Source organism: Sus scrofa, chromosome 1 (genome assembly GCF_000003025.6).
Source record: "Sus scrofa isolate TJ Tabasco breed Duroc chromosome 1, Sscrofa11.1, whole genome shotgun sequence".
NCBI lineage: Eukaryota > Metazoa > Chordata > Mammalia > Artiodactyla > Suidae > Sus > Sus scrofa.
Window position 1 is genome coordinate 50,072,799 of NC_010443.5, and position 25,836 is coordinate 50,098,634.

The 25,836-nt window shown below is 38.1% G+C and overlaps 1 protein-coding gene across 1 annotated transcript in view; it reads left to right on the top strand.

Annotated features, from left to right (window-relative positions):
• The window catches only part of COL19A1 (collagen type XIX alpha 1 chain), a 357,863-nt gene that overhangs the window by 28,405 nt on the left and 303,622 nt on the right, over positions 1–25,836 (top strand).

Genomic DNA, 25,836 nt, shown 5'->3' on the forward strand with positions numbered 1-25,836 from the left:
TTAAGGATCCAGCATTGCATGAGCTGTGGTGTAGGTTGCAGACATGGCTCGGATCTGGCATTGCTGTGGCTATGGTATAGCCTGGCAGCTGTAGCTCTGATTTGATCCCTAGCCTGGGAACTTTCACATGCCGTGGGTGAGGCCCTAAAAAGCCAAAAAAAAAAAAAGTGAATTTTAAACATAAGACACAAAGTAGACTTAGAGACAAAAGATTGATATTTATTATATTTATTTCCATATGCATCATGTATGTAGATAAGCTCATGATGAATTAAAAGAATTTAACCCTTATTGTTTATTTTATATGTTCTATAGTTTAAAAAAATTTTTTTTGGTCTTCATATTCTTTTCATTTCAAAATGGATTTACCAAAGATTTGTTTTTGTTCTTGACTTGTTATCTTTCCTATACTTTTTCTTCTGATAAAACATGAATTAAAAAAAAAGAATCACTTGCCATTTAAATACCGACAGTTGGTCAGCAATTACACAGGGCAATAGTAATTCCCCATATGATTAGCTGTGTGTAATTGGAGGATGGGTCATTAGTAATTCAGAAAGCCTTTGACTCATTAGGAGGGCAGATATAGCATATATGGTCATGATATTTAGCCCTTGAGTCCAAGATGAACATTCCGGTGTGTGAATACACTGCACTGATAAAAAGCAACAAATTCTGTCTGGTTTAATATACAACACAGATATCTTTGTGTGAAAACATACATGAATATTTTCACTTCCTGATGCATAACCTGATATTTAAGTTACCAGATGGGGTTTCTGGGAATCTTCAGCATTTGATTTAGAACACGATGGGGGATGATATGAGAAAAAGAATGTATATGTATGTATGACTGGGTACTTTGTTGTTCAGCATAAATTGGCACCACATTGTAGGTCTACTATAATCTAAAAAAAAATTTTTAAACGTTGAAACAAAACAAAACAAAAAAATCAAAGGGAAATAACATTATCTTGTTGCCTATCCTTCGATGTTTCGTATAAACCAGGTTTCTAACTCACATTTTTTTTTTTTTGAGAAAAGTTTGTTTTAAACCTTCTATTTTGTGATGCTTTAGGTACTTTTAGTTTAATGATATGGTTCCTTAAAAGTAAACTGCTCATTAATTGCGAAGAAATCAGAGTGTTGAGGAAGAGGGTAATTTGATATCAGGGGATGTAATGGGTATTGTCTGGTGGAACACTTCAGCAGATGTCACTGTACAGACCCATGCTATCGAGGGCGGCTTAAAAGCCTGAAGGCGGCTTCATACGCAGGCATTAAAGGCTCAAGGCTTAGCAGCTCCCTATTTGAGTATTCATATGCAATGAAGTCAATATGTATCTCATCTATAGTTCATATACAATGTTAGTAAATGTTTAACTACTAGTACGTTACCTTAATTAATGAATTTAAGAAAAGCAGTAAATTCTCTTCTAAAAATTAAAAGGCATGTTCTCTCTCATCTTCCTCCTCATGATTTAAACCCCTCAAATTCTGGCTAGGTGGCTACAGTACTGGAGTAAAAATCTTTGAAAAGTAATTGAGCCTGTATATAAGGAGACTTAGCTCATTTTAAGTAGCTGCATTGGAACACTTGCTGCCACATTTAGAGCATTTCATTCCTCTGAATATGTGTGATAACAAATATTAGGTATGACTTGAAAGTTTCTTTCTGACCTTTGGCTCTAAATCATCGCATGATTGCTGGGCAGTTAGTGTAAGTGAATTCTCTGGCTCTGCACAGCACAACCATCGTCCCTCCACCACAGGAGACTGGAGGGGATTTAGGTAAGCTGACTCTGGAGCCTCAAGTCGCTTGGCTCATCTCTGCTAACACTGCACTCAGTGAGCCAAGGATGCTAGGATGCTTCTCTTGCTTGCTACCATTTTGATTTTTCATTGAGACTATGATAAAGTTGCAGTTATTTATATATTTGTACATAAGCTACCTTACAGAATTAGCTTGGGAAAAGGTAGATGCTATTTTATGTGGAAATTAGGACTCTTTCTATGCCTGAGCTTGTTTTTATTGTTCTGGCATCTTCCAGGTGAGGTTTAAGAGGGGAAAGATCTTATGAGTGTGTTGGTCAGATACCCCACTGGGCACACTTTAGTGCTGTGAGCTTAATATGGGGTGTCAAAGGCTGCTCTTACAGGGGTCCTTCACATAAATATTGTTGTACCCAAAAAGGTGGCACAGACTCGCGGGACATCTAATGGGCTTTCTATGTTTGATTTTACTTTCAATTCATGTCCATTCTTCAGTATTCCTTGGGATAACCAATGGTAAGTATTGGGGAAGGGGGTTTTAAAAGTTTCTGGGTCGTATGCTACCTCATTTTCCAGGATTACCTTTTTAGAGGAAATTTCCTCACCTTCTAGTATTTACAAGTATCTTTGGTTATGTCAAAGAAATTATTATTTCTATACATATTGAGAGGAAATCACAGATGATCATACTCTGATTATCTTTAGATTCCATTTAGGCAATTATTGGGGGAAAATGGTGAAGCTTTAAGAGAAAAGATATACAAACCATGTATATGGTACGGAGCACCTTATTTTCTTAATATTCTATAGTTCTTTCATTAGTTGCTTACATGTTTTTAAATAAAAATGTCTTAGTATTTGAATAAGTAATTTAAAATGTAACAGTGAATTTCCTGATTTATTATTGAATTCAAAGATGGTCAAGAGCTTTACCTCTCAGGTTCTTTGTCTATCTGGAATATTGTGTTGAGAAGGATTCTGAGGCCCTATGGAGTTGCTATGACCCATTAGCAAAAAGAGGAGAGAAGAGAAGACATATACATTTCAAGTCTGTAGCCTTTCTGATTAGGATGACACCTGTGAGCTGGTAGCTTTTGTAATAAAAACAGTTCCCAAGAATGGGGGGAAATGAGGCTATGTATGAAAAAATAGTTAACACAACACAGATTAACTTTCATAAGATCTGGGAGTTCCCATTGTGGCTCAACAGGTAAGGACCTGACATAGTCTCCATTGATGATGTAGGTTTAATCGCTGGCCTCATTCAGTGGGTTAAGGATCTGATGTTGCCATAAGCTGAGGCATAGGTCACAGATGCAGCTGTGATCTGATGTTGCCATAGCTGTGGTGTAGGCCTGCAGCTGCAGCTCCAGTTGGAACTCTAGCCAAGAAATTTCCATATGCTGCAGATGTGGCCTCAAAAGAAAAAAATAAATAAATATCTGATGAGCTTGGATAGTGTAGCTAAAAACAATGGCATATATGACAGATATGGCCTACTTAGCTTTTGTTAAAAACGAATACATCTCTAGTGAAAGGGATCACTCTGTCCCTTTCATTAAGTTGGTTGTTGCTTTCTGGAAGCAAAGAGCTATTTACATGGAAAAAAATAAAAAAGGCTGGTAAAAGCTAATCTCATTTGGTTTTTTTTTTTTTTTTTTTTTTTTTGGCCTCACTTGTGGCATGTGGAAGTTCCCAATGCCAGATCCTTAACTGCTGGGCTAATCAGGGAACTCCTTATTTGTGTTTTATAATACACAATAATCCTTAGCAACTAGGAAACCCCATATATTTCTAAGATGTATAGTTTTTTTTTTTTTTTTTGGTCTTTTTATCTTTTTTTAGGGCCACACCCATGGCATGTGGAGGTTCCCAGGATAGGGATCAAATCAGAGCTGCAGCTGCTGGTCTACACCACAGCCACAGCAGTGCAGGATCCAAGCCATGTCTGCAACCTACACCACAGCTCACGCAACACTGGATCCTTAACCCACTGAGCAGGACCAGGTATTGATCCTGAGTCCTCATGGGTACTGGTCAGGTGTGTTAACTGCTGAGCCATGACAGCCATTCCCTGTATAGTGTTTTTTAAGGAGATTTTCAAATTCTCTGGACCTTAACATTTCCTTGGAAATATTCCTAAATATGTGAAAAACTGTTATGTACATCACAACATCATCAATCCTTGGTCTTTACTATGGTTGAATGATTCACCCCATGGGCATGTCTTTTCTATATGGGCCTTTACACCACCTTTGGATTTTTATTGTTATAAACAACATTGCAACATATAGGACAGTTGTTTTCTCTGTTTCTCTGGCCAGAGAGGCCAGTTAAGCCTCAACACTTATTCATCATCTCTTCTGTTTATTCTTCATGTGTCTGTTCATTCAGTAAACATTTATTGAGCAAAAAAAAAAAAAAATCCGTAAAGATTGATTTTTCAAAGTAGAATTACTATTTCATTTTTAGAGATCTTAATATATATATATGTCTAATTATGTTCAGTCATTGTTTTACCCATCTATTCTGCATATTACCCAATATCTTCATTAGCATTAGAAATTATCATTTTAGGAGTTCCTGTTGTGGCTAAGTGGTTAACGAACCCGACTAGCATCCATGAGGACTTGTGTTCAATCCCTGGACTTGCTCAGTGAGTTAAGAATCTGGCATTGCTGTGAGCTGTGGTATAGGTCAGAGATGCAGCTCAGATCTGGCATTGCTATGGCTGTGGTGTAGGCTGGCGGCTACAGCTCTGATTTGACCCCTAGCCTGGGAACCTCCATAAGCTACAGGTGTGGCCCTAAAAAAAAAAAAAAAAAAGAAATTATCATTTAAAAATTTTGTTAAATTTTGTTTTTTGAACTCAAAACTTGTAACAATTACAAATAAAAATTATAGCTTAATATATAAGTATTTTTATAAGTTCTTGAAGTTTCTGTTCTGCTAATGATGAATAAGAGCTGGCCTTAAGTAAGTCACTGAATCGAATCCAGTATATTCCAGAGCTCACCATTTCATTCAATGTTTATCGAGCTTACTATGGACTGAGCACTTTCTTAAGCTCTGGAATTGAATTGGTGGAATAATGTGGGTCTAGTATGCATTCCCAGAGCCTGCTGGAGGGATATACTTTGCAAGGAAATGCTATACTTCACTCTTGCCTTGACCCAAGAAGAGTTGTGTTCCTTCTAGCATTGAGCATAGACTGCAGGACTCAAAGCCCACTGCTCCTCTCATAAAAGCCACACTTCTTTAAACATCACACACAGGCTGATTTTTCAATATTTTCTTTCCTTCCCTCGTAAGGGCTGGTTTTCCCACTAGGTTTCATTTTTTTGCTCTTCTTTGGGACCTCTCCACATTCTCAAAACCAGTGAAATTCTGAAGCTCAAAGTTATGTTCAGAACTCTGCTACTACAGTTTCTAATTGAAAAACATTTTGGGCTGATTATTTCACAATTCTGTTAAACTATAGAGAATGACTATTTATGCACCCCTTTGGTTTTTATTTAGGGCATTCTATTATATTGTAGATAGGAAGTTCCTCATGTTATGAAATGTGACTTAAGTAAAAAGTTGTCCATTTGTTTATATAAAATTGACTGATGGCTACACATAATTCTGTTACTGAGTTCAAGCTCATACTGCTTGCTCCACAACAGAGATGGGGTGTTGGGACAAGGAATAGAGACTTTATTCAGAAAGTCAGCAGACTGAGAAGATGGTGGACTAGTGTCCCAAAGAACCATCTCACTCGAGTTAGAACTGAGGCTTCTTTTATATTAAAAGAGGAGGAGGTGTGGTTGGTTGCTGTAAGCGTCTTGATGATGGACTCTTTTGTTTTTGCCGCTGTCCATGTAAGTCAGTTCATAGTGTTCCTGTAAACCTCCAATAAGACAAATGTTATTCTCTGTTCTACAACTTTTTATTTCTACATGGATGGAGAAGTATTATACTTGTAAAAGTCAGAGCCATGAGAATGGCTGTGTATTTCAGGCTATAGGCAACATTATTTTAGTTATTAACTTATAACAAAAGCAATAGTTAAAGTAAAAGAAACATATCCAATATGGAGTCAGATTTATTATTCCTGATTACAATTCTTCTATCACTGTATTTCCTTAACTGTATCAAAAATGTGAAGTGAGTCATTGAGTCATACATTCTTAAGATGGAAAGAAAAGCTGGACAGGTTCACAGTGACTAACACCGTAAAAATCATACAATTTGGTCAAATTTTACATATTAGAAAAGAATTTTAAAAGTATCATCGTATAGATTTTTAGAATGTGTGCAAATACTTACTTCTGCATCACAAAACCTATATTATCATTTCCTAGAAAATTAAAGGATGTTAATATGTTCTAATAATACATCACTTTATATTGAGAGGGCTGCTTGTTGTTTCACAGCCATGGGAGGTCCCAGAGCTGAAATCTAATACTGGCCCCTGTCCAAGGAGATTTTCTAGGAGAGACCAGAGAAGGAGGCAGAGCAGATTGGGAGGTGGCAGGTTTCCTGAGCAAGGGAACTTAGATTCAAGGTTTATACTGGGCAACCTCAAGACCAGTAGATCTCTACATCTCCCCCAGAATCTGAACTTTATGTAGATACCTTAGTGGGGTTCAGTTCACATACATAGTCCAGATGGTCTCAACTACACATTACTGCCTCAAGGCTACATCCTTGAAACAACTCCTGAGGTAGGAATAGTGGGCAGATGGTACATCCCAAGGATAGGGGAGGGGATGAGGAGCTTCCCATTGCCTGGGCCAGCTTATAGATCAACTGAGAGTCATGTTCTCTCAGTGACCTCCTCCAACACATCTAAAATGTAATATAATATGAAATGTTATCCGTTCAGTATTTCCATTTAACTGTTTTGGAAACATTTAATATTATCGTCAATTTTAAGTAAGTTGTGATTTTCATGTAATTCAATATTTGGGGGGAGTAGAAAGTATCAGTATTACTTTTACTGATAAAAAAAGTATACAGATTCTACAGCATTTTTTTAATGGGTTCTATTATTTCCTGAAAATAAAGAAATGAGCCAGTTCTGTGTTTACAAGTGGTGATTACTATGCATAAAAATGTTTGGGAGAGACATGTGTGTTGCAGCAAAAAGAGAATGATGCATGCATGGTGGGGCATGTGGGGCAGGGAGCTGGTGCACCTGAAATAGGAGATGCTTTTACATTGAAGTAAGGTATACATGTAATTCGTATATACTTCATTGCAGGGAAGGACGTTTGAAGTGGGATGAGGTGTGCCTATATTAGGCAGACTTGTATGTAGGATATTTAATCAGAGTTTTGCCTTATCCTTGTTCCATATTTGCTGAACCATTTTCTTGGCCCTTCAAAAGTTTATCGGTTGACTATGTGAGGCCCAACCTCCAAAGATTCTACAACATTTACATCACTTTTATTTTCTCTTAGTTTGAAGAGATCGCTTAACATATCTATCATCTTAACAAATGCTTAGTGTACAATATGTTATTGCTGACTATGGGTGCAGTATTATATAGCAGATCTCTAGTTTATCTTTTTTCTTATTAAGGCTAATTACATGTGAACTGTCTTATCATAAAATGTTCTTATGCCATTTACCGGTGAGAGTAGTGAAGTGCCAGTTAAACATACCACTTTGGAGTCATAATAATGCAGATGTCATCATTAAGTAAGACAATTAAGGAGTCCTGTTTTGGTAGTTACTTGGGCTAATTTGACAGGCTTTAATTAATCTACTTCTCCTGTTGGATTATATATTGCATTTTTTCCCTTCTTCACTTGTCTTTTTATCCTATGAATCAGATTTTATAAAGGGCAATAGGTTTTTCTTGGGTGTGGATTGTATGTATGTGTCTCTGGAGTGTACACTGCAGGTTTTCAGAATATACAAAAGAAAGGAAGCATGTAAGCACATGCTTCCGTCATCTTTAATTGTATTTGGCCCATAGAAATGCTCTGAGGATTAGCTATTAATAGATATTCAGTGGTGGCAAATGTGCTGCTTTTATCATGGTTGTAAACCTAAATTTAAGTGAGGCCTTAAATTTATGAATTAACTAGAGCATTGACTGTAGTAATGTATGATATTTTGTTACACTAGTGCATAAGGATAATTTTAAAACAACACTACAGATTTTTTTTATAGATCCATAGGACTCTGTGTTTCATAAAATAACATTGGATACTCTAATCCTTATTCTCAGGGGCAGAATCAGATAGAAAGTTAGTTATTATTTCACTGATTTTGAAATGTATGTCAATCCAAGAAGAATAATTGTGTCAACTAATACGTAATTCATTTATTACCATTTCAGTTCTTTCAACTTAGTCATAAAGGTTACTCAGAAAATAAGCATGGTAGCCAAAAAGTTGTGCCTGTTTTTTTTATGTGCCTCCCATCAGCTTGGTAACGCCTTGCCCATTGCTTCATTTTAGTCAGCACTTACATCTTCTAAAATACATTTTCCAGATTAGATTAAGGTTTTTATAATTTTAAGCAAAAATTTTCAAATAATTGACTTTGGTAAATTCCCCACACCATAGTCAAATCTATGTAACTTGGAAGCAATCATGGGTTCAGTGAAACTTTTAATTAATATGGATACACATGATAGTGCTGTGTAGAGGTCACATCTGGCTGGTTGAACATGAGATTGAATTGACCAAATGTTTTGCCCCCAAGTTATTCCTCTTATTTGAACCACCTAAACTTCTACCCTCTACCTCAGAGCGTCTCTGCTTCAGCTGACCTCTCCTGAGGGGAATCTCCTGTTTTTAAAGCTGAACTCATTCTCTTGTGCTCTTAACTTGGCCTTGTCTACCTCCTGTGAGATCTCAATCCACCCATGACCCCTTCTGCTCTTCTGTTTTGTTTGTTCATTGTTGGGTTTTTTTGGATGCACTCCAGGCCAGGGATTGAACCTATGCCGCAGCAGTAACCAGAGCCTCATCAGTGACAACGTCATATCCTTAACTCACTAGGCCACCAGGGAACTCCTTTGCTCTTCTGTTTTAATGCCTTTCTCCAGAGTACCCAGACTCTTAATCTACAAATACATACTCAATTTTTCCCTGTTCTAGAAATGTTTTCCCTTGATAGTCCCTTTTCTTCCCAAACTTCTCAAGGGTATAACATAACTGACCACTTTCACATCTCTTAGCCCACTCAGATCTAACTAGGACTCCTGAACACCGTGGAAATGCCTCTTTCCACATCACTGGTGATCACTGTCCTGTCTCCAGTGTCAGTGACATCTGTGCATCCATTTCTCTCTGTCATGTTCTGTCCAGTATTTCTGCCCATTGGAATCCTACACATCCTAGAAAGCTTACCTTCTACACACTGCCTTCACCAATGTCCTCAGGCAAATTTCCTTCTTCTTCTGTGGTCCAATACACTTAAAAAATACTTTTTAAGGGAGTTCTCGTTGTGGCTCAGTGGTTAACGTGTCCGACTAGGAGCCATGAGGTTGCGGATTCGATCCCTGGCCTTGCTCAGTGGGTTAAGGATCCAGCGTTGCCGTGAGCTGTGGTATAGGTTGCAGACTCAGCTCGGATCCACGTTGCTGTGGCTCTGGCGTAGGCCAGTGGCTGCAGCTCTCATTCTACCCTTAGCCTGGGAACCTCCATATGCCCCGGGAGCGGCCCAAGAAATGGCAAAAAGACAAAAAAAAAAAAAATACTTTTTAATATAATGCTTATCTCATTCTGGCTCAGATAATCTTAATGTTCCCAGGACTCATTAGCATATGGGTTTAAGTTGTGTCATATTAAGATTGGTGCATCCTCCTTTCTATTTGAGCAACTGTAGAACCTTAGCTCCCTTCTAAAGGCTACTCTAGTTATTTCTGAGAGCCCCATGGATGTTATATATGTGATCATGTGTGAAAGCAGGCAAGCTTCTGTTCTTTTCTGTGTGTGCCTTTTATTGCTTTTTTATTGTGGTAAAACATACATAACATAACAGTTACCATTTTAACCAATTTTAAGTGTACAGTCCAGTGGCATTAAGTACTTTCACATTGTTGAGCAACCATCACCACCATCCACCTCCAGAACTTTTTCATCTTCCCAAACTAAAACTGTACCCATTAAACAGTTTATCCTCCTTATCCTTCCCCCAGCTCCTAGCAACCGTGATTCTACATTCTGTCTCTAGGCAATTTGACAACTCTAGGTGTCTTGTATAAGTAGAATCATGTAATACTGGTCCTTTTGTGTCTATCTTATTGCACTGTGTATGCTTCTGTTATTGTGTCTCAATCTCCTTGTCACTGCATGTCACTGCTGCCTTTGCTATGAGTCCCCTCCAGGAAAACACTTTTCCCTGGGACCCAGCCAACCTCTGCTCATGGCTATTCATTCTCAGCCTTCAAGGGCCAAGTTGCTCTGTGGCTTGTGGCTGAATGTGTCTATGTGCTTTGGAGGGTGGTGGCAAAGTTTCAGGAACCTTCTAACTGTTCCTGGGACCCCAAGGCAGTGCTGCTTGGGCACAGAGCCTCACAGTGTATTTAACAAATGTAATTCAACCAGCTCTTGGCATGCCTTCCTCTGTGAAGCTCAAAAGCTCGTCGATATGGATACTAGGCTATCCTCTCTATTATCTTCACATTGCCCTGCTGTCTTCTAATTTAGTCATAATAAGAAGAGAAAAATTCCCTTTGCTTACAAGAGAACTATGTGGGAAAAATATTTCATGATATAGTCACCATTATTTCTGAGTTTAGCTTTGATGACAATGAAAGAAGAAATGCTAACATGTTTATTTCACTCAATTCTCAAATGTTATTGAATACTCACTATGTGCCAGGCACTGAGATTTTAAGAATAAATAAAGACATGATCCTAGTTATTCCTGTCTGGGAATTGTGGAATTAGTAGCAAACTTTAAGCATGAGGTGTGGTGGATTCTTGAAAGAATGGCTGAAAAGTAGAGCTTGAAGAAAAAGCACAAATTTGCCAGGTGGTAGTTGGAGGGTATATATCATGGTGATTTTAAAGGTCAACAGGGAGTTCCTGCTGTGGTGCAATGGGTTAAGGATCCGGCATTGCTGCATTTGTGGCACAGATCTCAGCTGTAGCTCAGATTGGATCCCTGGCTCCTGAACTTCCATATGCTGAAGGTGCAGCAAAAAACAATAAAAATAAAAAATAAATAAAAATCAACACAATTTGAAGATGGGTGAGAAAGCCTGTGTGGTTAGTAAATGCAGGTGGGAGACTGGAGGTGAAAGAGGCGGAAGGGGCAGCTGAGATGCCATTCTGAAAGGTCTTACATGCCTGACTAAGGAGTTTGAATTTAATTCATATAAAAAAGGAAAGTGAAAGATGAATAATTTCTGGGCTCTGGAGAGAAACCAGATTATATCAATTATACCTCAACAAAGCTGTCTTCAAAAAAAGTGAAGGCACGGGAGCAGTAGCCCCTCGAGGGGGAAAAAAAAGCTGAGGACACGCCATTGGGAAAACCTCAGCTTTCGGTATCAGTCTGAGACTCCCAGGCTGACCTTGAAGCAGGTCTCAGGCCCCCAGGCTCAGAAGGACCCCTCAGGGGATCTCTTGAGGGTGGGCGTGGGTTTGACCTGGAATTTTATTTTATCTTTTTTGGGTGGGGGACATCTGAATATGACTTTCTGAAGACTAGCTTCTCTGGTCTATCCTTGAGTTTTGTTATGAGATGGTCATCTGGTGGGAGGGCTAGTTTTCAAAAGGCAAGCCATTTGCAGTGTCACAATGAACAAGTGCTAATATAACGGGCATAAGATTATTAGAGTCATCCAAGCTCTGTTTTCCCATTAACAACCTATCTGTCTGAATCCCCACGGCAAACACAAAAAGGCTAAGATTTCAGAGTCTCTGTGGCTGTGGAACTCAAACGTCATCTCTCAGCTTGTGGGGGGGGAAGCATTTCAGACCAGCCCTCCAGGCCCTGCGAGCCAAATTGCTTCTAACGTGACAGGTGATGGTGGATGTCAGCTGGGAGAGAAATGACTTACTATAAACTCCAAGCATCTCTCACTTCTCTCTCAGGAAATGTAACTTGTATCAGATTTCTCTTCCTGGAAGATATTCAGCAAGTCAAAGGCCCCATTGATACTTGTAAATACGGAAGTTCTTCATAAACTCTGCCTCACGCCTATTTAGAATGGAAGAACTAATTTGGAAGCCAGTTCTTGATATTTAAAAATAGCTTTTTTTTCCATTCAGCCATTTCATTTTTAAAGCAAAAAAATAAATAATGGTTGGTCCTGCTGAATATGATATGGAAAACTCATTTCAGCTCTACCAAAATAGACTTTTTGAAAAAGGGCTTTGCTTCAAGGCTTGTGCTATGAGCTGCTAGAAGACCTACCCCTGGAACTGTTGTAATTAATAACTAAACTTTTTAAACACGTTGTTCTCTATGTGTATATCATGCTCAATTTTGGGAACACCACCTACAAAATGAAATTTCTCTCGAATAATCATATCCTCTTGTTTTTCAGTCTATGAACACTGTAATTGTGGAGGTTCGTTCATCTTCATTTTTTCCTTTTTTACATTTCACTCCTTGCCTTATACTCCTTATTAGTTAGTTAGGTAAAAGAACAAAAAAAATGAACTGGTAATCATGGATTTTTTTCCTCCTAATCTTCCCTTGTTCTGTAGTTTGGGTTTTGTCCTTTATTTTTCTATACATGAAACAGGTATTTTTTTGCCACATGAACAACTAAGGTTCTTGTAGGAATACTAAACAATGTATCATATTGAACTTGTACAATGAAATTGCCAATTACTTAGTATGCTAAGAAGTAAAGAAATTTTTGAGCTTCATTATGGTCTTGATTTTTCTTGACACATACCACCAGCGCATGGTGGGGAAAAAATAAGATCTACTCTGCAATTCCATCTCCCCATAAAACAGCTTTATCAGTAAATACTTGCATGCACTTTATTTAAAAAAATTTTTATTGTAGTTTATTTACAATGGTCTGTCAATTTCTGCTGTACAGCAAAGTGACCCAGTTATACATTTATATGCATTCTTTTTTTCACATTATCCTCCATCATGTTCCATCACAAATGATTAGTTATAGTTCCCTGTGTTACACAGTAGGATCTCATTGCTTATCAATTCCAAATGCAATACCTTGCATCTATTAACCCCAAACTCCCAGTCCATCCCATTCCCTCCCCATCCTACTTGACAACCACAAGTCAGTTCTCCATGTCCATGAGTTTGTTTCTTTCCTGTCGATAGGTTCATTTGTGCCATATATTAGATTTCAGATATGTGATATCATGTGGTATTTGTCTTTCTGACTTACTTTACCTAGTACAAGAGTCTCTAGTTTCATCCATGCTGCTGCAAATGGTATTACTTTGTTCTTTTTGTGGCTGATTAAAATTCCATTGTATATATGTACCACATCTTCTTAATTCACTCATCTGTCGTTGGACATTTAGGTTGTTTCCATGTCTTGGCTATTGTGAATAGTGCTGCAGTGAACATAGGGGTGCGTGTATCTTTTTCAGTGAAAGTTTTGTCTGGGTATGTGCCCAGGAGTGGGATTATTGGATCATATGGTAGTTCTATATTTAGTTTTCTGAGGTACTTCCATACTGTTTTCCATAGTGGTTGTACCAATTTACATTCCCACCAACAGTGTAGAAGGGTTCCCTTTTCTCCACACCCTTTCCAGCATTTGTTATTTGTAGACATTCTAATGGCAGCCCTTCTGACTGTGTTAAGTGGTACCTCATTGTAGTTTTGATTTGCATTTCTCCAATAATTAGTGATGCTGAGCATTTGTTCATGTGCCTGTTGGCCATCCATATGTCTTCTTTGGAGAAATGTCTATTTAGGTCTTCTGCCCATTTTTCATTTTGGGTTTTTTGTTTTTTGTTTTTTTTTTTTTTTTTTTTTGCTGTTGAGTTGTATAAGTTGTTTGTAGATTTTGGAAATAAAGCCCTTGGCAGTTGCCTAGTTTGAAACTATTTTCCCCCATTCTGTAGATTGTCTTTTTTTTTTTTTTTTTTTTTTATGGTTTCCTTTGCTGTGTTAAAGCTTTTAAGTTTGATTAGGTCCTGTTGGATTATTGTTGTTTTCATTTCTATTGCTTTGGGAGACTGACCTAAGAAAACATTTGTATGGTTGATGTCAGAGAATGTTTTGCCTATGTTTTTCTTCTAGGGGTTTGATGGTGTCTTGTATTTAAGTTTCTAAGCCATTTTGTGTTTATTTTTGTTCACTGTGTGAGGGTGTGTTCCAGGTTCATTGATTTACATGCTGCTGTCCAATTTTCCCAACACCACTTGCTGAAGAGACTCTCTTTTCCCCATTTTATATTCTTGCTTCCTTTGTTGAAGATTAATTGACCATAGGTGTCTGGCTTTATTTCTGTTCCATTGGTCTATATGTCTTTTTGTACCACTTGCCTGTACTTTACAAAAGTGTGTTATTTTTAAGTTTTATGATTTTCCCTAACTCTTCTCTGCTTGCCATGCTCCCCATCTGGAAGGGAGTGTGAAAAAGCAAAGTTTATCCTCTTAAGGTAGTGCTTGTTGGTTTCTCATTAATGGGACAGTCAGGAATGCCCATTATTTGTTCAGTTGACATCCTCCGTCCTAAGAGACCAGACATCTCACTTTTGTCAAGATAAATTTGTGTTAATGTGTTAGGGATGGATTCCATAGCTTGGGATGAAAAGGATGGACCAGAGAAGCGTTAATGAAGACTCAGTACTAAGAGTCCTCTTTCTTTCCGTAATCACAGTTACATTTATGATCATTATTTTCATACTTTAGGGAATTACCTGTCTTTTTAGTTAGGTAACCATTCCATTGATATTATTCCTAAGATATTAAAAGATCAGCATATTACCTCTCACCAGTAGGGTAAATACAGAGGCACTTTTTATCAGAACACTTCATACTTTTCTTCACATTAATAGTTATTAGTATATACATGGTTCTCATATTTTTCTCTGTTTCCCTCAAGTTGTACTCATTATAAAGGGAATGCTTGGTGAAAAATCCTAATTTTTCTAAGAAATGTTCTCTAAGGAATACAGAGAAAATATTCCTGATTGGTTGTTATCTTCTATAGATGCATGTCTTTCCCCAGATCTATCCCTGCTTTAAAGATATTACTGCGTGGTTTGTGATACTTCCTGAACTGTGCTCAAAATATCATTAGAAGAAGGAACTGTAATAACTTACCCCTCAGGGCTACTGGTCACCTAGGATGTGCAAATGTCATAGTGCATCCTTTGCTCAGAGGTCCAAATATGATTTATTGTTGTTGTTAATATTATAGAATGCTGGTAAACATTTTAATTATTTTTTCACTTCTTGACATTAATATTTTATATTTATGTTGACCCTGTCCCACTAAGTACTCAGAGAATAGCTTTTTCTCCCTTATAGTTCCAAAACATTACTTTTAAGTCAGGTTGGTAACGATGAGGGAAATTTTATCCTTAACTCAGAGGATGTAAGCAACTTGATATACTGGAAAAATCTGACCTTGGGATTAGGGGTCCCAAGTTCAAGTCCCATTGTGACCTCTGTCTGGCAGTGTTGGTGGGCAGTTGTTTAACTTCTGTGGCTTTAGTTTCTCATTTATCAACTGAGATGGTTGATCTAAATCACTGTTAAGGTCCCTTCCAGCTTTAGGAGTGTAGGACTACAGGAAACTATCATGTGTGGTTTCTTACAGCTGAAACATTTCCAAGGACTGGGAGACTCCTGCTCAAGGACACTTTTGGAGAAGTCTTGGAGTAGCAATTCTATTTTGCTATAGCCTGTAGAGATTTTAAGATTCTTTTTGAAAGTAAGAATGCTGATTGTGTTTTTTCCTAAAATTGCTAAGCTTTTTGATTAATCTTTTTTTTTTTAATTTTTTGGGAGTATAGTTAACTTACAATTTTGTATTAGTTTCAAGTGTACATCAAAGTAAATCAGTTATATGTATACATATATCCTTTCTTTTTTCCCATTTAAGTTATTACAGAATTAACTAACCTGTTTTAGAATCTCATGGATTTGGCTTCTCCTTCTGCTGTTTTCCTGCTGCGTGTGATGTAGCCCAGTCTCAAAGATCTTGCCTTTAGGAATCGTGCAGAGTAACATAGACTTCATATTGAATGTCAGTGTTTGACCTCTACCAGGACTGGTTTAGGCTTCATCATGGATTTTCCATGGATGGAACACATTTTTATGGATGCCTTCTATCTGCTAGGGATGGGTCTAGATGCTTGATTTTGAGAAACAAGGATGACAAAGCCCCTGTTTTCATGGAAATCACATTCTAGTGCTTGGAGATAGGCAATATATGTGTAAATGAAAACTTTGTATTAACTTGGGTGGTTATAAGCCTATGAAGTATCTAAAACAAGGTAAGTGTTATATTACTATAGACCTTTCAGAGGAAGGGGCATTGGAGCTGAGACCTAGACAGTGAGGAGTAGCATCTATGTGATGAGTCCTGGGAACGACATCCCAGAAAGGAAACAGAAAGTACAAAGGCCCAGGACCTCAATGAGAATGATATGTTCAAGGAACAAAACTCAGGTCATTGCGAATGGAGCATGGGTGCCACACAGAGCCTGGAATGGGAGACCATGTGTCAGAGGAAGGTAGGGGTCAGAGCACTAGGCCTTATGAGCTGTGATGTGTGATGTGCATTTTATTCTAGGAACCATGGGACCCTGTAGGGAGGTGAAAGTAAGGCAGGGACATGGTCTGATGTTCATTTAAAAAGCTTGTTCCAGTGGCTGTGTGCAGGCTTGACTTCAAGGGAAGAAAAATAGAGACAATGATTAGGACATGTTAACAAGGGTCTGGGGTGAGATGGTTGCATCTGGGTAGGGGCGTGAAGGTGGAGCTGGAGAGAAGTGGATAGAGTTGTTGTCTGTTGAGTGGTAGGAGCAGTAAGACTTGCTGATGGGCTGGATGGGGTAGGGGCTCATCAAGGAAAGACAAGAATCAGGTTTGACTTTCAGATATTTGGCTGGAACACCTGGGTGAATGAATGGCCATGTCTTTCATTGAGATGCAGAATCCTGAATGTGTTTGTTAGGGAACAAAAAGTCCAATTTCAGTTATTTAGTTAGAGATAACTTTAATATCTAAGTATAGATGCCTAGTAGGAAATTAGGTGTGTGCATCTACAGTACAGGTAGGGGAAATAGCTGAGGTTTATCTTGATTGCATCTCCCCTTTGGTATCACCTTCTTTTTGGACCTTTCTTCCCAAACTCCCAGTGCCTTCATGGGACACTTTTGCTGCCCAGGGCTCACAACAATGTCCTCTCAGCTTGGTTTGGCTGATTTAGGGACATTTCCTGTGCTGGGCTTATTCCTCTCTCCCTGTGCCTTCCCTATTTAAACTTTCAAGCTTTATAACAATCCCCATACATAGATTCCCTGTTCTATGCTGCCCAAGGAGAGAATTAATTATTAAACAGTTTGTTAGTAATGTGTGACTAGTTTCTAAGGACGATTTTATTCTATTTTATTTTTTTGTGGGGGGTGCTGCATGTGCAACATACTGAATTTCCCAGGCTAAGGGTCGAATTGGAGCTGGCCTGCACCACAGTTCACAGGATCCCAGCAATGAAGTATCCTAGCCATGTCCATGACCTACACCATAGCTCATGGCAACAACGGATCCTTAACCCGCTGAGTGAGGCCAGGGATCGAACCCACATCCTCATGGACACTAGTCTGGTTTGTTACTGCTGAGCTACAGTGGGAACTCCCTAGGGATGATTTTAATAGTCAGAGTTTGTGTTTTATAAACACAAGCATTATCCAGAGAAGAAGAAAGCTCTCTCCTAGTAAAGTATTAAATGTTTTGGCTTGTCAGTGGAAGTACTTCATGGTTAAGGAGAATGTCATTTTTAACTCTGAGTTCATACCACATATACAAAGGACAGTGGATGCAGAATTCCACTGAATATATAATAACAAGTATACACACAGAGGGATTAAATGCTCCATCTTATGCCAAGATCTTTCCTGTAATACAGATACCTTATACATCCTCATTTTACTTGTATTTTCAAATGATTTTAAATAAATTCTAACCAGGAAAGGATTTTTCATTAGTCAAGTGGGAAAGAAGACCTAGAGAATGTAGTTACTATGCTATTTGGACAAATATAATCCATTCTTAAATACAGTAAATCCCTTTAGGGTTAATAATAATAATAATGATGATGATGATGATGTTCATTTTTATCTAACTCCACAAATACAGGTACTACTACTTTGTAAGTGAATACTCAGTTTGAAGCATATGGAGAACGTATTGGAAAAAGTGTATTTTCATTTGAGGTTTCTTTCATCTTCTCTTAATACCTCATGACTTACGTACTATGAAGGCTATAGGTTGGGACTTGCAGATTTTATGGCCTTTTTTTTTTTAACCTCTCATAGTAGCAAAAATAATGTTTATTAGTAGCAAAAATAATGTTAGTAGCAAAAATAATGTTTGTTAATTCTCCCTCATCTCTGTCCTTGAAGGACATAAAGTTAATTTATAGGTCGTTAAAAATTAAGATTTTCTTTTTCCTAAACTGAAAACAGTAGTGCTTTGTTAAAAAAAAATGATCACTGATACAAGTTATGCTTACCGCAAAAAAATGAGAAACCAGAGAAAATATAAAGAATAAAAATCTTTTAATTTTAATACTAAGAAGGAAGCATTGTAAATATCTTTATGAAATCAATTTTATATTGTGGTCAAAGGCTCAGTGGTACTTGTTCTCAGAAGTGGACACTGCCTTTGCTATAGCCGGTCATTGTAAGGAGCCCCACTTTTGATCCTCTGCCACTTCCCCTACAGTTTAATAGCATTTCCTTCTACTTTATGGTTGAACAGAGGGCTGTTACACATAGAGAACATGAGAGCAGATGAAAATGAAATTTTAGATTTTTTTAAACATTGGAATAAATTACAAGTTCAAAGAGTCTGAACTACAAGTCCTCAGAGACACTCCAGATTATATCTAGAACTTTCAGGGACTGGTGTAAAGAGGATTTAAGAGGCAATAAGCTTCTTTGGGCACCTTTGAGTAATTTGGAATGACTTTAGTTTAGCTCTCTGTGACTAAGTTGTATTTTTTAAAAATGAATTTTAGATCGAACATTTTGTTAACTTGGTATACCTTTGCTCTCACCTGTCCATGAATGTTTAGGTGGCTTTCATTAATATGAAGAAAAGTAGGCCATGGGAAATAAAGGATTAATTACACCTAAATTTCACTAAACTCTGAGCTCTTCAAATATAGGTTACTATTAATTTATGTGGATGAATTTTTCATTTACAACATTAAACTAGATATAATGTGTATAAAATAAAGGGAAGGTAGAAAATATCCTATTGAGAATTTTTAGCCCCATATGTGTATGAATGAGTTTGACAAGCAAGGCTAAATAGTATTTTTCTTAATAGTTGTCGCTGAATAAGCAAGTAGGAAATTAGGTGTGTGCATCTACAGTACAGGTAGGGGAAATAGCTGAGGTGTAGAATTTCTTATAGGGAATTGCACTCCATTCAAAAATATTCAAGCATGGATATCTTAGACATTGCAAACTGTCATTTTGTCTTTCTGGTAACAGACCAGTAATCCAATATGGCCTCTTTCATAATAGAAATTTTGGCAAGACCCAGAGAAATTATTTTGTGTCACATTAAGTGTTTGTGCTTGAGTGATATAAACAAAAGACATAATCTGTAAGAGTATATAGATGTTGTAACATTATTTTTAAAATAAAAACTTTTTCTTCAAAAATTACAGTCTTGGCAAGCAAAATATTTTTGGCCTTGAAAGCAGAATATCAATTTCTGAAAGGGAAACAGTAACTATATGTATTTTCATCCATTATGCACTTAGGCCAAGAAAAAATTTTTCTTTTAACATAACTAAATTTACTTCAACATATAATTTTAAGGCTACATTTATTATCAACATTATTAATATTAATAATCTTATTTTGTTTTATTATTTTATCACAAAAGAATCATTTAATGACATATGAAGTATTTTCAGTTTTTGAATTATATTTTAAATTATTAAAAATAATTCTATTTAGTTTTACTCATGAAGTATTAAAGAATCCTATCACAATTAAGTATGTCTTTATCTGTTTTATTTGCTGGATCACTCACTCCACTCATTTAGCAAGTAGTTATACAGTGCCCTGTTGGCACTGCTCCTAGGCTTTATGAGTGGTACAAAGATAGATTAAACATTGTCCTTTCCTTCAAAGAGCTCGCAGTCTCATGGTGAAATGTGATAGGTACCTACATGACTGTAATCCTAAGTGGAAAGTGAGGAGAAAGTTGTTTTCATTATTTTTTGCTTTGTAACAAACCACTGTAAAACCTAGTGGCTTAATAAAACAATTTATTATTTCTCATGATTTTGCAAGTTAGAAAAAGGAACAGGATTTATCTATATGGTTCTGCTTCATGAGATGTTCAGTCAGGTCACTCGGCTGCATACAGCTCACAGTAGGCTGAACTGAAAGATCCAAGGAGATATTACTGATGATGTTAGCAGGCAAAGTAAGAAGCCCAGAAAATGTACCCATCCATATAAACGAGAACACAGGATAAATGGTCAAAATCGAAATTTCAGCACTCTGGAAGTTAACCAAGGGCTTGCAACAATTAAATGAATGTTTATTCAAGAAAAACATACTGACTCTTGATAAGAATAGCTAGCTTTATGACACTTTAAACTAGTTCAGTTTATATCCCTCTCTCCCCAACATGATGGTAGCCTTGAAAACCAATAGCTCTGTAATCACAAGTGCAACTATTGAAGAGGGCGAATGCATTTGGAGGTCAATAAAAGCCTTATTTCCAGAGAATTGTCATTATTTTACCTGACTGGTGGTTCCTTGGAGACCCCTACTCATAGGGCTCGTTGTTATTTGACCTGACTCTGTTCATTCAGTAAGAACAGCCCTTTTCCCCTGGCATTTAAAAAAAATAATCAATAGTAATTGTTTAACATTACAGCTGCCCAAGACAGCAATTACAATTGAAGCAAATGATGTGTTCCCACTGTTGTGTAGTGGGTTAATGATCCAGCTTGTCTCTGTGGAGGCACCGGTTTAACTGTGTTGCAAGCAGCGGGCTGATGATCCACACTGGCATTGCTGCAGCTATGTGTAGACTGCAGCTGTGGATCGGGCTCAGTCCTTGGCCCAGGAACTTCCATATACCATGACTGTGGCCAAAAATGAAAAACAAAACAAAACAAACAAATTATTGGAGCAAATGAGAAGATGACCAGAAACATTTAAAAGGAAAAGTTGGGGGAGGAGATATCCATAAAAAGCACTGAAAAGCACCAACATATTTGTGGGAATCTGCACCTGTGCATACAAGGAAACTCAGGAAACATTCAAAAACCCTATGCTTATAGTTCTGGCCAATTTTGAAACTTGGTGCAAGCAAAAAGAGAAGGCTGAGGAAAGTTGTAGACTGCCTGCCTGGGCATTGAAGACATTTTTCAACATGCACATACAGTACCTCAGCAGATGCCTGGATGCTTATAGGTCAAAGGCACTTAAGTGTTCAATCATTAGCTGACCACTAAACTAATTGGGGAGAGAGTCCAGTGGTCACACACAACAAAGAATGTACACTTTACAAAATCAGTTCAGGAAAGTGACTATGCAGGAAAACAGCAGCAACTGCAATGATGACAAAAATAATAAATAGCTATATAACAGCGAACCACTGGTGCATGGAGAATAATCTGATTCCCAGAGTCGCCACCTTACATTATTTATAATTTCTACTTTTCAATCAAAAAAATTACAAAATATGTGAAGAAACAAAATATGGCCCACACAGAGAGAAAAGAATAGTTAATAGAAACTTCCTGAGGAAGTGTAGATAGTGGACTTACTTGGTAAAGACTTTAAATCAGCTGTCAGGTTCTAGTAAGGATGGTCTTTCTGGCTTGCAGATAGCTGCCTTTTTCTGTATCTTCACATGGCAGAGAGAAAACAAGAGCGAGCTCTATTTTCTTCTTAAAAGGGAACTAATCCCATCATGAGGACCCTATCTTCATGATCTTACATGAACCTAATTACTTCCTAAAGGTCCCATCTCTAAATACCATCACAGTGGAGGTTAGGGCTTCACCATTTGGATTTAGGGGACAATTCAGTTAATAGCACTAAAAACAAAATTGACTTTAAGGAAAAGCTGTGAGAAGCAATCAAGTATGATGAGATATGATCTCATATTTGTTAGAATGGCTCTTCTCAAAAAGAACACAAGTAAGTATTGATGATGGTGTGGAGAGAATGTCAATTGGTGCAGGCACTGTGGAAAACAGTGTAGAGGTTTCTCAAAAAACTAAAACTAGAACTATATATCACCCAGCAATTCCATTCTTGGGTGTATATCTGAAAAAAACAAAAAACTAATTCTAAAAGATACATACACCTCAATATTTATAGAAGCATTATTTATAAAATATCTATAGCAGCATTATTTACAATAGCCAAGATATGGAAGTAACCTAAGGGTCTATCAACAGATGAATAGGCAAAGAAGTTGTGGTATATATTTGCAAATGAATATTACTCAGCCATAATAAAAAATGAAAATTTTCCATTTGCAAAAACATGGATGGATTTGGATGGTATTATGCTGAGTAAAAGAAGTCAGATGAAGAAAAAGGAATACTGTAGGATATCACTTATATGTGGAATCTAGAAATTATAACAAACTAGTGAATATAACAAAAAGAAACAGACTTGCAGATATAGAGAACAAACCAGTGGTTGCCAGTAGGGAGAGGGAAGAGAGTAGGGGCAAGATAGGCATAGGAGGTTAAGAGGTAAAAACTACTATGTTACAAGGATATATTGTCCAATGCAAGGAATATAGCCAATATTCTGTAATAACTGTAAATGGAGTATAACTTTTAAAAATTGCAATCACTATATTGTACACCTGTAACATAATATCATACATCAACTATATATACTTCAACTAATAAAAAATTTTAAAAAGTGTGTCAATCCATTGAGATAATATAGTACCATCACAAATATGTATCCCCAAACAAAGCCATTAAATTCAGGAACAAACAACTGACAGAATGGAAGGAAAAAATAGACAATTCAACAGTAGCTAGAGACCTCAATACCCCCTTTTCAAAATTGGCAGTACATTATACAGAAGATCAGTAAGGAAATAGAAGACTCCAGCAAATCTACAAGCCAATTAGATCTAACACACTGTAGAACATTCCACCAAACCACAGCAGAATACACATTCTTCTTAAGTGCACATGGAACATTCTCCAGAGTGGGCCATTTGTTAAGCTGTAAAGCAAGTCTCAGTAAATTTAGAAGGACTGAAAACTTCCTGCTGTTACAGATTTAAAAAACAGTCCCACTCCTAATACTAGGTTTTCCATTCTTAACCTTTAATTTTGGCCAGGCACTTTATTTCCCCACTCTCTTCCAATTTATATGACTTTATATTTTCTGTGGATTTTTGTCCTCTCTTAAATTATTATTTTATTTATCTTTTTAGGGCTACACCTGTGACATAGGGAGGTTCCCAGGCTAAGGGTCAAATTGGAGCTGTAGCTGCTGGCCCACGCCACAGCCACAGCAACGCTAGATCCGAGCCATGTCTGTGACCTATACCACAGCTCAAGGCAATGCTGGATCCTTAACCCATTGAGCAAGGCCGGCAATTGAACCCGAGTCCTTATGGATACTAGTCAGATTTGTTTCCACTGAGCCATGTTGGGAACTCCCTAAATGGTTTTAAGAAACAATTAGGCCAGCAATCTTTCTTTTTCCATCTTTATATGCCTCTGTGGGTATTCAGCAAACATTTGTATAGATCCAAGTTTGCCATCTAGCAGTCCCTGATTCGTTTGGTTTTGTACAATGTTAGTCTGGGCAGTGTTTATGAAAAATCTGAATTAGTTGCCAAAATTATAGCTTTAAACTTTTCAGATAAAAATCTGGGTATCTGGCTTCTCTAGAAAAATGGGATGAGCTGGCAACACTGAACTTCATCCCTATATGGTAAGAGTTTTGCTAGAGTTAATATAGCAGCTGCCCCTAGATGAGCTGGGCTCTATATTTCCCTCAGTCTACGTACATGTGTGTCCTCTGAGGAGGAGTATCAGTGCTATTATTAATTCGCTTGATCTATTTGTTTTTCCTATAGTAGTCTTAAGAGAAAAATGAAAATGTCTTGTATGTACATTTCTATCCAAGATAGAAAAACTAAGGCTAGACCTAGAGGGGACTATGTGTTATTTTATTGTTTGTTTTTGTTTTAGATTTTTTAATATCTGAATTCAGCTCATTAATCGATTCATTTGATAATATTTACTGATTGCCTACTTTGTGCAGGCACTATTTTTATACTAGTGAATAAGATAGACAAAGAACCTGAGGACGCTTACATTCCAGTTTCCTGGCTGGGCTCTATAGCGATGTAGCTGTGACTCGGGTTTATATCTTATGAGGAAAGGATGTCTTCATTGTGAAAATCTTCAGAAGGATTGAGGGGAATGAGGATTGAGAAAAGGCCAGTACATTAGGTGACTGGGAATGCTTTTATTTTAATTTATTTGGAGGGAATTCTTGACTGATTTTAACTGTTTTACTCATAGGACTTTAAGGACAGATGAGAAAAGACATCTGCATTGTGGTTATTGAAGCCAATAACAGAAACAGACATTTCCAAAGTCACCCTTTCAGGCTCTTAAACATGGTGCCATGTCTCCCTGTTCTCTTTGCTCTGAGTGAGGGTTTTAAGACAGGTGGCCATGCTGCAAGAGCTGACCCTATAGAATGCCCCATTTTATTCTTTGCTGTCTCTGGGTCTCTTCATCAACGCTGAGAGCCTACCAGCAACCGCCCTAGAATCTGCATTGAAACAGAAGGAATTCAGGGAGCTGAAGCTAGAGGCTGTTGGGAAGGTCACAGTGGCCCACTTACACGCGTTAGTCACTGTGTGGCTAAGGTGACCAGTACTGTTAATTAGTTATCAACCTGTGCCTAACTGAAACACCAGCACATTGCAACACATAGGAAACTTTCAAGACCGGAAAGAATTCTACATCGCAAGTCACAGGACCGGGACCTGGTCTGTGGCCCAATTCACTGGGCCACTAGCTGTCTTCGTAACATTGTCCCTGGGTGAATATTGAGGGCCAGGACCCAGAAGCCTCTGGATTTGAGCAGCACTGTCTGGGGGAGACCCTCACTCTGCAGAACGGTGTAGAGGACCGGGGCTGCTGTGTTGCTTTGCTGGTGAGCTGATAGGAGAGGAAGAGCTCAGGGACGAGTGGCTCAGGGCAGAGTCCTCTCCCGGGTGGACTCCAGTGTCTGGCTCTCAGAGAGCACACTTTGGCCCAGAAGTGTGGAGGAGGAGATCTGACTCAGGGTTTGACAGCAGGATGACCTGAAGATGCCATAGTCCCTTTGCCTTTGAACAGGTTGCCGAGCCTCTGTTGCAGCCCTCGTGGTCCATTTCCAAACCGGTACTCAGACCATCTGGCAGCTCTGGGAGGAGCCCTTTGCGCCTGCGCACTGCACTTGGCGCCGCCTGTGTCAGCGCCCCACCTCGCTTATACATGATGTCTGGAACTGCCTCTTTGGAAATGCTGGCTTGTCGTCCTTCCTTCTGACTGGTCCTCCGGCAGCCCCTGTCATTGCCAGATCATTCTATGACCCCGAAAAGTTTATTGTGGTTTATGGTGCCTGCTGGTGGGTCACTTCAGCCCTCTGTCAAGTCAGTTGTAACCACCTTGGCTGGTATCAGTTTTGACTCGACTTCTTTAATAAGAGTTATCTAATGGACACTTCCATCGACAAGTTTTGGTCTAAAGTCTGTGTCATATGACGCAGAACCCATGTGATCCCCGTGCTCCAGGTGTCTACAGAGGTTTCTAGTCTGGGACTTGGCTTTGCACAGGAGCACGCCAAGAGACCTGTGTTGTGAGCCCGAGGTCGGCCCGCCTTCGGGACGAGAATAGGATGCCTGACGGGTT